Raw genomic sequence first — 9735 nt, forward strand, 5'->3', positions numbered from 1 at the left:
TGCTTATTAACTTATTTTTGAATCTGTCAAAAAGAAACTCATTAGGCATAAAGATTCATCCCATCTGCATAATGAAAATGTTTATCCATGCAAAATCCAAAATGAGATGAAATATAATTAACCCTCATAAGATTCTGTGTTAGTCTTTCTCCAATCCTATAGGTGATGGAATAGGTATAGGAAATATGGTATACTTAAATGAATACATGCATTACATACATTGCAGTTTTTACTATAGTACTGGTAAAATAGAATAGATATAAGGAGATGAATAAAATATACAAGCTGGTCAAGTTTAAAGGTTTACATATACATTATATTGCCAAACGTATTGGGACACCCCTCCAAATCATTGGATTCAAGTGTTCCAATCCCCTCCATGGCCACAGGTGTATAAAATCAAACACCTAGGCATGCAGACTGCTTCTACAAACATTTGTGAAAGAATGGGTCGCTCTCAGGAGCTTAGTGAATTCAAGTGTGGTACCATGGTACCATCTGTGCAATACGTCCATCCGGGAAATTTCCTTGCTATTAAATATTCCACAGTCAACTGTGGTATTATAACAAAGTGGAAGCAACTGGGAACAACAGCAACTCAGCCACGAAGTGGTAGGCCACGTAAAATGACAGAGCGGGGTCAGCGCATGCTGAAGCGCACAGTGCACAGAAGTCGCCAACTGTCGGCAGAGTCAATAGCTACAGACCTCCAAACTTTGTGTGACCTTCAGATTGGCAAAACAACAGTGCGTAGAGAGCTTCATGGTATGCGTTTCCATGGCCAAGCAATTACATCCATGCCTTACATCGCCAAGTGCAATGCAAAGCGTCGGACGCAGTGGTGTGAAGCACGCTGCCACTGGACTCTAGAGACATGGAGACATGTTCTCTGGAGTGACGAATCACACTTCTCGGTCTGGCAATCCAATGGATGTGTCTGGGTTTGGCCGTTGCCAGGAGAACGGTACTTGCCTGACTGCATTGTGCGAAGTGTAAAGTTTGGTGGAGGGGGGATTATGGTGTGGGGATGTTTTTCAGGGGTTGGGCTTGGCTCCTTAGCTCCAGTGAAGTGAACTCTTAAGGCATCAGCATACCAAGACATTTTGGTCAATTTCATGCTCCCAACTTTGTGGGAACAGTTTGTTCCAACATGACTATGCACCTGTGCACAAAGCAAGGTCCATAAAGAATTGGATGAGCGAATTTGGGGTGGAAGAACTTGGCTGGCCTGCACAGAGTCCTGACTTCAACCTGATAGAACACCTTTGGGATGAATTAGAGTGGAGACTGTGAGCCAGGCCTTCTTCTCCAACATCAGTACCTGACCTCACAAATGCGCTTCTGGAAGAATGCTTAAACATTCCCATAGACACACTCCTAAACCTTGTGGACGCCTTCCCAGAAGAGTTGAACCTGTTATAGCTGCAAAGGGTGGGCCAACTCAATACTGAACCCTATGAACTAAGACTGGGATGCCACTAAACTTTATGTGCGTGTAAAGGCAGGTGTCCCAATACTTTTGGCAATATAGTGTGTATACAGGGCTTGAAAATTAACTTGTCCTCTCGTCTGTGACAAGGAAGGACAGAGGATGCCGGTACCGGACGAGTCACAGCGTGAGCCGGTTTAAATAGTTATCAGCCTTTTTTGGGCTCAACACACCAACTTCTCCTGACCCATTCAACCTCTGGAACGCGCATAAGGCCTACATTCGGGGTCTCCTTATGAAGATCGGAGCCAGAGCACGGAGAATGGGTAAGCAGAGAATCGACCACCTTCTAACCCAAATTCGGTCCTTAGATACCCAAAACAAATCCAGCCCCGACCCACAACACCTCCCCATCCTAAACAGTTATCAGCGCACGCTGTGTCCGGCTTCAGGAAACAAGACGCTGGGCCGCCAGCTGGCTTCAACCCCCGTCCACCAGCGAGAGTGCCGCGTAGAACACAGGGCTTTCCCTGTTAACCAGCAGCGGCGGAAGTGTGCACTCAAGTCATGGCCTCTGTCACAAAAATATTACAGACCAAAAAGAGGGAAAAAGAAAAAGGGAAAAAAACAAAAAATTATAATCTGTATGTAATAAAGTTTTTTGAGCAGTTTTTGGGGTGCACCACCAGTGGGCCCACAATCAAGGGGCAGCTCTGGGTTCTGCCATACAGATTATCATTTTTGTTTCTTTCATTTTTTCTTTTTCTCTCTTTTTGGTCTGTAATATTTTTGTTAATTTCACCGTACACTCTTTCCATATCTGCATCCTGTACCCCACTTGTCATCTCAGGTTGTATTTTGCTTTCATACATTGCAACAGTGACATACCATATACCACAGTATACTTATTTACTGTCCACAATACATTACATAATGTTTATTTGCCAATATTTACTGTTGCCATGAGCACCAACACTCATTCCAAATTGGTTTGTGATGTTGCTTTTGTTGCCTTTGTATTTGATAACAGCCTGTTATGACATCCAGATACCACCTTAATGTCTCCTATGGCTTTGTTATGCATTATTTCCTGTCTTTAGCCTTAAATTATGGCCGCTGTGGTTGCTAAGGAACGCTAAGGGGAATTTTCCCCAGCGCTACAGCTGGAGACCACGGTCCTCTGTCCTGTTCCGCACACACGCCAGGTGACAGAGGCTGTGACTTGAGTGCACACTTCCGCCGCCGCTGGTTAACAGGAAAGGCCCTGTGTTCTACATGGTACTCTCTCTGGTGGGTGGGGGCAGAGCCAGATGGTGGCCCAGCATCTTGTTGTCAGAAGCAGGACACAGCATGCGCTGGTTACTATTTAAACCGGCGCCCGCTGTGACTCGTCCGGCACCGGCGTCCTCTTGTCACAGACGAGAGGACAAGTTCATTTTCAAGCCCTGTAAATTGCAAGACTATAGTCCGGTCATGCTGACTGGTGAAATTTTTGACTGACTGGTGAGACACCCTAAATTTTTTCAAGCCCTGTATATATACTAGTTTATTTTTTATCAATTAACAAAAGGGAAGGTAATTAGGCAGAAGAGAAGTTCAAATCACATCAATATTTGATGTGATAACCCTTTACCTTCAAAACAACATCAATTCTTCTAGGTACACTTGCTCACAGTTTTTGAAGGAACTCGGCAGGTTGTTCCAATCATCTTGGAGAACTAAGCACAGATCTTCTGTGGATGTCGGCTGCCTCAAATCCTTCTTTCTCTTTATGTAATCCCACACAGACTCAATGATGTTGAGATCAGGGCTCTGTGGGGGCCAAACAATCACTTTCAGGTTCTTCTTTACGCTGAAGATACTTCTTAATGACATTGGTTGTATGTTTGGGGTCGCTGTCCTGCTGCAGAATAAATGTGGGGCCAATCACACGCCTCCCTGATGGTTTTGCATGATGGATAAGTATCTGATTGTATTTCTCAGCATTGGGGACACCCTTGATCCTCACCAAATCTCCAACTCCATTTGCAGAAATGCTGCCCAGGCCCGCAAGGAACCTCCACCATGCTTCACTGTTACTGCAGACACTCATTATTGTACAGTTCCTCAGCCTTTCGGCGAACAAATTACCTCCTACTACAGCCAAATGTTTAACATTTTGACTCACCAGTTACTTTCTTATGTAATGTGTGTCCATCATCTCTTTCTTCAGATTCTCTCCAGCTGGACTACATATAACCAATGGCAGGTCTATATGTAAAGCATACTGCATAGAACTGCATATTTTTGGTCATAAGTAATAATTTACTAAAGAATTTGAGAATCTTCACACAATAAATTGTGTGAATCTTCATCTCAGTTATCCAATTATCCAATCAATTATTCAATTATCCAATCAATTATCCAATTATCTCAACAATTACCCAATTATGTGAAAAGCTAATTGTTTAACCATTCCTCTGCACATGATTGGATAATTTAAGCAAAGATTCACACAATTTATTGTGTGAACAGTCACAACTTTTTTTGTAAATCAGCCCCAATCATCATATTGAAAAATAACTTATAGAAAAAATGTCTTACCCTTTAGATGTTTTGTTAAAGCAGGCAAGATGGCTGATTCAACAAACAAAAAAAGGGGGGAGGAGTTACGCTAGTGTATAAACTAATATACCAATCTACAGGGTTTCAAGCAACTATTCACAAAAACGTTCCCCCAAAAATTAGAAATCCCTTCTAAAAAGATTGGTTCAACACAGGTAAATCAAAATTATTGATACAATATTTAATAGTAGAAAAAGACATATACAATAAACTCATGTACCAGAGACATTTAAAAACACTTAAAACATTCCACTGGATATATCCTGCATGATTATAACAATTGTTGCCTAAAAACCACCTGTGTGGTAAAGGACCATCTATGCAGGTTTCTGGATGATTGAAGTACTTTTCAAAAGAAACAATGTATCTGAGAATGTACTCACATATGTTGCAGTTCAAAGAGCTCGAGGGAAAATGAACCTGCTAGAGTCCTGTGTGTAAAGATGGAAGAAAGACTTCGGGAGAGGTGTCCAGTATAAGACGATATTACTGTCAAAGAATGTAGCTCCTCAATACAGGCAGGAGCTGCGGATGCCCCTCTCACAGCACTTTCCAAAGGCACAAGATACTCCGTGGGTTTCAGTGAATGAAATGGAAGCTTCTTCTAAGATTTTGGTCTTTCGTGTGCGGCCGCACTGTGCAGAAAAAGAGAAAGACTACTTGACACTCCACGGTAAGATGCGCCTGGCAAGATAGGAGCCGGGAATTTACCCGTAAGGCGCGGGAAGCCACCCGCTAACCTTCAAAAGCAAAGGCATGATTTTAGTAGTCATCCAATCGAAACCATATCACAGTCAGTTGTGCTCCGTCACCTCTATTTCACAAGCCGGCAGGCAGTAGGCAGGATGTTCGTTCCTAACTGGACTTGTATAGGGGATGAGCAAACAAATGTGAGTATCTCATGTGTCCAGAGAATCCAGGGAAGCTTTCCACACGTAACCCTGATTTCTAATTTTTGGGGGAACGTTTTTGTGACAAGATGACTGATTCCAGGTTTTTCTTAGCCCCTTCACAGTGATCCGTCCTAATGGAATGACTTGGGACTGAAATTTGAGGATTGTGTTTATCTGATAGGCTTCATTAGTACACAATTAACAAGTCACCTCGGAGCCCTCACCCCTCACAGCCGCTCCTAACATCTCAAAGAAATAAAAGCAAGAAGAAATTGTAACCCTTAAAACCCTAACCCAAGTAAAAGCAATTTAAACTGCATTTTTTTTTCGCTTATGCTATGTGAATGGGAACATGTAACAAATATAAAATAGCTTTTATCCCAATTTGGCTGCGGAGATGGAAATACACTTTAAGGCATATGTAATTCCTGACAATGAACTTCTCTTATTTTCTCCCTTTTGGTCTGTGAAATATATATTGAAAAGCAGTTGGTTATGTATATATGATAAGTTAAAAAAACACCTGTTTCCTGACAGAAATCCAATGAGCTTATATTTTCCTGTACACTCTCTCTGTTTTGCACTATGACAGTTTTGGCAGGTTAAACAGGTAAAAAAACAAATTTGGCCACCACACTACTATGCTAAAATGTATTATTTTTGTTCTTGGGTTTAAATATAGGTTAAGCAGACAACCCAGTTGATTATGCTGAGACAAAAACAATGATTGAATAAATAAGACTTTCCAGTATAGTCACTTATGTTTCCTTAGATAAGATTGGTCTTAACCAGAGGCGTCTCGAGGTGGGGTGACACCCGGTGCGGGTACCAGGGTGACACCCTGCTGTGATGTCATCACATACGCACTTGACTTCATCGCGTATGCGCATGATGACGTCGCGCGCTGCACTGCTGTACCTGCCGGCGGCCATCTTGGTGATGGACACCGGCGGGAACTTTCACCTGGCGGGATAAGGTATGCTGCCGGGTCTCCTCCTCTCTTGTGCAACTGTCGGTCCACGACCGGGTGCCCAAATTTTAAGAGGGGGTTACACCAAAAAGACTGTCACTCACTTTGGTGTTGATGGTGTCACCCGGCTGCAGGCCACCCCCCATGTGATGCCACTGGTCTTAACCTAGTAACAGGTAATTTAGCTATCAAACCCTTAAATAATGTCAGCAGTATTATGGCTTTTCCCATTTAAAAGTGGAAATAAACCTAAAAATAAATAAAAACTGCTATAAGTTAGAGTTTTGTGGCAGAATAGATACACCAAGTCTCAAAAAACCACTGCTACTAACTTCTAACAGCTTTTCTCTGTTGTACTCTACTACCTGGGGTAGTACTGTAAGGCACATGCACTGTACAGTGCACTATCCCAGGTCCTTCCCAGCATATGCAGTGTTCTGAGAATTGAGCCAGGTGCCCAGGAAAATCATCGCAGGCCGTCTAATGGTCAGACAGGATGACAGGGTCCCGGAAGAAGCAGAGGAAGATATGGTGGTGGTTGTAGATGAAGTGGCACTGACAGAGATCAATCAGCACTTGTCAGATAAGTGTGACATAATGTGCAAGTATGGTGTGATATTTGCATACTATGACAATAGCCAATTAGGAACAGCAGACTTTACTTGTGCTTTTAATGCAAACAGTTGTCTCAGTCAGAGTTAAAATCATGTGGCTTGCATGAATAAAATAATTACAAACTTAACTCAAAAAGTAAGAGTCATCCAATCTGGACAGCAATCTCTTAAATATGGCTGTAGGGTAGTGAGAGATCATTAAATGCCAAGTAATGTGTTCTCACATAAATATAACGTAAATAAGTCTAGAAAGCCAGAGAGACAATCTAGAGACTAAGGCTGACAAGAGAATTGAGATAATGGTTGCATGCTACAGCACATACAATGAAACCATCCAGTGGTCTTAATGCCGATCTTTACATTATTAACAGACATTCACATTGAATTAATTGCTTAATTCCACCAGGCAATGAAGCAATTATGCTTTTTAATGAGAACTTTCATTCTCAGAGTGTCCAAGTTGATCCCTCAACTTAAAATGAACTTACAAAATGCAAACATGATGACCTTGTGCAAAAAGAGGGGGGAGAACATCATTAGAATATTAATTATATGTCAATTTCTGCTGTGTGTCTTTGCATACATTATAAATATAAATACAACTAATGCTCAACCTAATCATAGCTAAGAAAACATTTGCTGAAGTTATTAGCACATTTACGCTTATTAACATAAGACATGACATATGCAGGTAACTCGGCAATAAAAATGATAACGAAATGTCAACATAAAAAAAACACAACTGGGGCAAACAAGTTTATAAACATGTCGAAATAATAATCTACTTGGTAAAAAATAAGTGATTTTTTTAAATAAACCAATTTTTGAAGTGCAGCTATGGATTCAATACAAAAAAATCTGTAGTGAATTCCCCCCGCTTTCCTCATAAAAATATCCAGGACACAGAGAATTAAGGTGCAGCAAGGAACCACTCTCAGCCGCCCTGGTCTCCATTGCAGCCCATTTGTAGCCAGATGCCTCTGTTTTGACTATTATCTATTAGCTATTATCAAATACATTTAGCATACCATCACAATTATAATGCAACGTAGAGTTTTATAACAATAAAGTGTGACACTTTGCCTGGGTCCTGTGATGCTCCGAAATGGGGCATTCACATGTGATGCTAAAGTAATACGAAAAAAAAGGAAATTCCGAAGCAGAATGGTGTGCGGACAACATATCTTCCAGATTGTATATTGTGGCGCTATCCACCAGTTACATAGTTACATAGTATTTGAGGTTGAATAAAGACTCAAGTCCATCAAGTCCAACCTATTGCGTGTATGCATTTATGGTTGAGCTGGTGTGTGCGTGTGTATGAGTCCATGTGTGATTTTGCTCTTAGGAGTACCTGTACCCCTGTATGTTACAGCATCCAAGGAAATCGTCCACGAGTTTCTTGAATGATTCCACACTCTTAGCTGAAATCACTGCCTGTGGCAGTGAGTTCCAGACCTTAATCGCTCTAACTGAGAAGAACCCCTTGCGCCCTCTGTGCTGAAATTTTTTTCCCCCAATTTTTGGTGGTGCCCTCTAGTCTTTGTCATGAAGTTTACCGTAAAGAGTTTGTTAATAATGTTGCTGTCACCATTGAACAGTTTATACAAAAAAATCATGTCCCCCCTTAATCTCCTTACTTCCAAAGTGAACATATTTAATTTTAACAGCATTGTTTCATAGCTCTGGTCCTCCAACCCCTTAATGAGTTTGGTTGCCCTCCGCTGGACTTTTTCCAACTCAAGGACATCTTTTCTGAGTACTGGTGGCCAAAACTGGACCGCATACTCCAGATGAGGCCGAACCAGTAATCTGTAGAGTGGCAGAATTATAGACTTGTCCCTGCAATACATTCCCTTCTTTAATACAAGGCAGGACTCTACTTGCTTTGTTTACAGCAGCCTGGCACTGCAAGCTATTCTTTAATCGGTGGTCTACAAGGACCCCCACATCTTTCTCCATTTCCGACTTCCCGGGCGGCACACCCATAAGTGTGTAGCCCATTTGCCTATTTTTAGCTCCAAAGTGCATTACTTTGCATTTATCGACATTGAACTTCATCTGCCATACAGTTTCCCACTCCGCTATTTTATCCAGGTCCTCCTGTAATGTTATAATGTCTAAATCCGTGTCTATTACCCTCCCAATTTTCATATCATCAGCAAACACTGAAACATTGCTATTTACTCCCTCTCCGATATCATTAATAAACAGGTTGAAAAGCATGGGGCCCAGCACAGAACCCTGGGCATGCCACTCATGACCTCAGCCCAGTCTGAAAAGGTGACGTTAATCAATACTCTTTGTACACGTTCCTGTAGCCAGTTTTCTATCCACGTGCACATTATTTCATCTAAGCCCATAGACGTTAGCTTGTATAACAAGCGTTTATGTGGCATTGTATCAAATGCTTTGGAAAAGTCCAGATACACTACGTCTACCGTTGTTCCAGCACCAGTTGGATTTTGGGATACATCGGTACGGTGTGCAAAGGGGACATTACAAAGCTCCCTGTAACCAGTGACATCACTGCCTGGCCTAGCCTGATGCAGAAGCACACCTCTCCACCTCTGCCCTGGTTAGCGTGCACTACCACCACAGCCCCTCCTCTCGCTCCAGCCTCAGGTAACCAAGAGGTTAGAGACGCCCCTAGTGACAGGGCCGAGAAGTGAAGGGAAATATAATTGATACATATAAATACCTGACAGAACAAAGCTAAAAGATAAAAATTTGCCTGATGTTAGGCTGCAAAGTATGTGCAGGGGTAATTTATCAGGCAAAACCTTTATTAGTTCTATATCAGGAAAGTTTATGTGTTATAATTACTAGCGTCACAGTTTTTGCACATCCTAACAAGGAAATAAAAATAAATAAGTCTGTTCACAATTACGTTCAGGTGTTCTGTCAACATATGAAAGGCTTTTTCATTTAATACACGTACCATGTTAACATATCTCCCGAAACAAACTTTCATATAGGCTTTGGGCTGTAATTTTAGCAGACAAGATAAAATATAAATCATTTTGTACATGCCGATAAAAAAACAGAGCGTATGGACAATACACATCTTCTTATGACAAATCATAAGTCATCCATCACTGTGATTTTCTGGAAGTTTGTGACTCCCCTTCTGCAATTTGCATACAAATCTTGTCAATCTATATGCACTAAAATTTGTACATGTTAAAATTAGAATTGCAAATGTATCCCCCCCCCCCCCCCCCC

At 41.6% G+C, this 9735-nt stretch overlaps 1 protein-coding gene across 1 annotated transcript in view; it reads right to left on the reverse strand.

Annotated features, from left to right (window-relative positions):
• Positions 1 to 2575: 2575 nt before the first annotated feature.
• Positions 2576 to 9735, reverse strand: part of LOC108790280 (RNA-binding protein Nova-2-like) — a gene marked incomplete at its 5' end in the record, with an annotated part of 19807 nt that continues 12647 nt past the window's right edge. Inside the window, 2 exons of the mRNA XM_018560503.1 lie at positions 2576 to 2586; positions 3593 to 3598. The remainder of the gene's footprint in view (positions 2587 to 3592; positions 3599 to 9735) is intronic.

The sequence above is a fragment of the Nanorana parkeri genome, unplaced genomic scaffold (assembly GCF_000935625.1).
Source record: "Nanorana parkeri isolate BGI_ZX_2015 unplaced genomic scaffold, ASM93562v1 scaffold460, whole genome shotgun sequence".
Lineage (NCBI taxonomy): Eukaryota > Metazoa > Chordata > Amphibia > Anura > Dicroglossidae > Nanorana > Nanorana parkeri.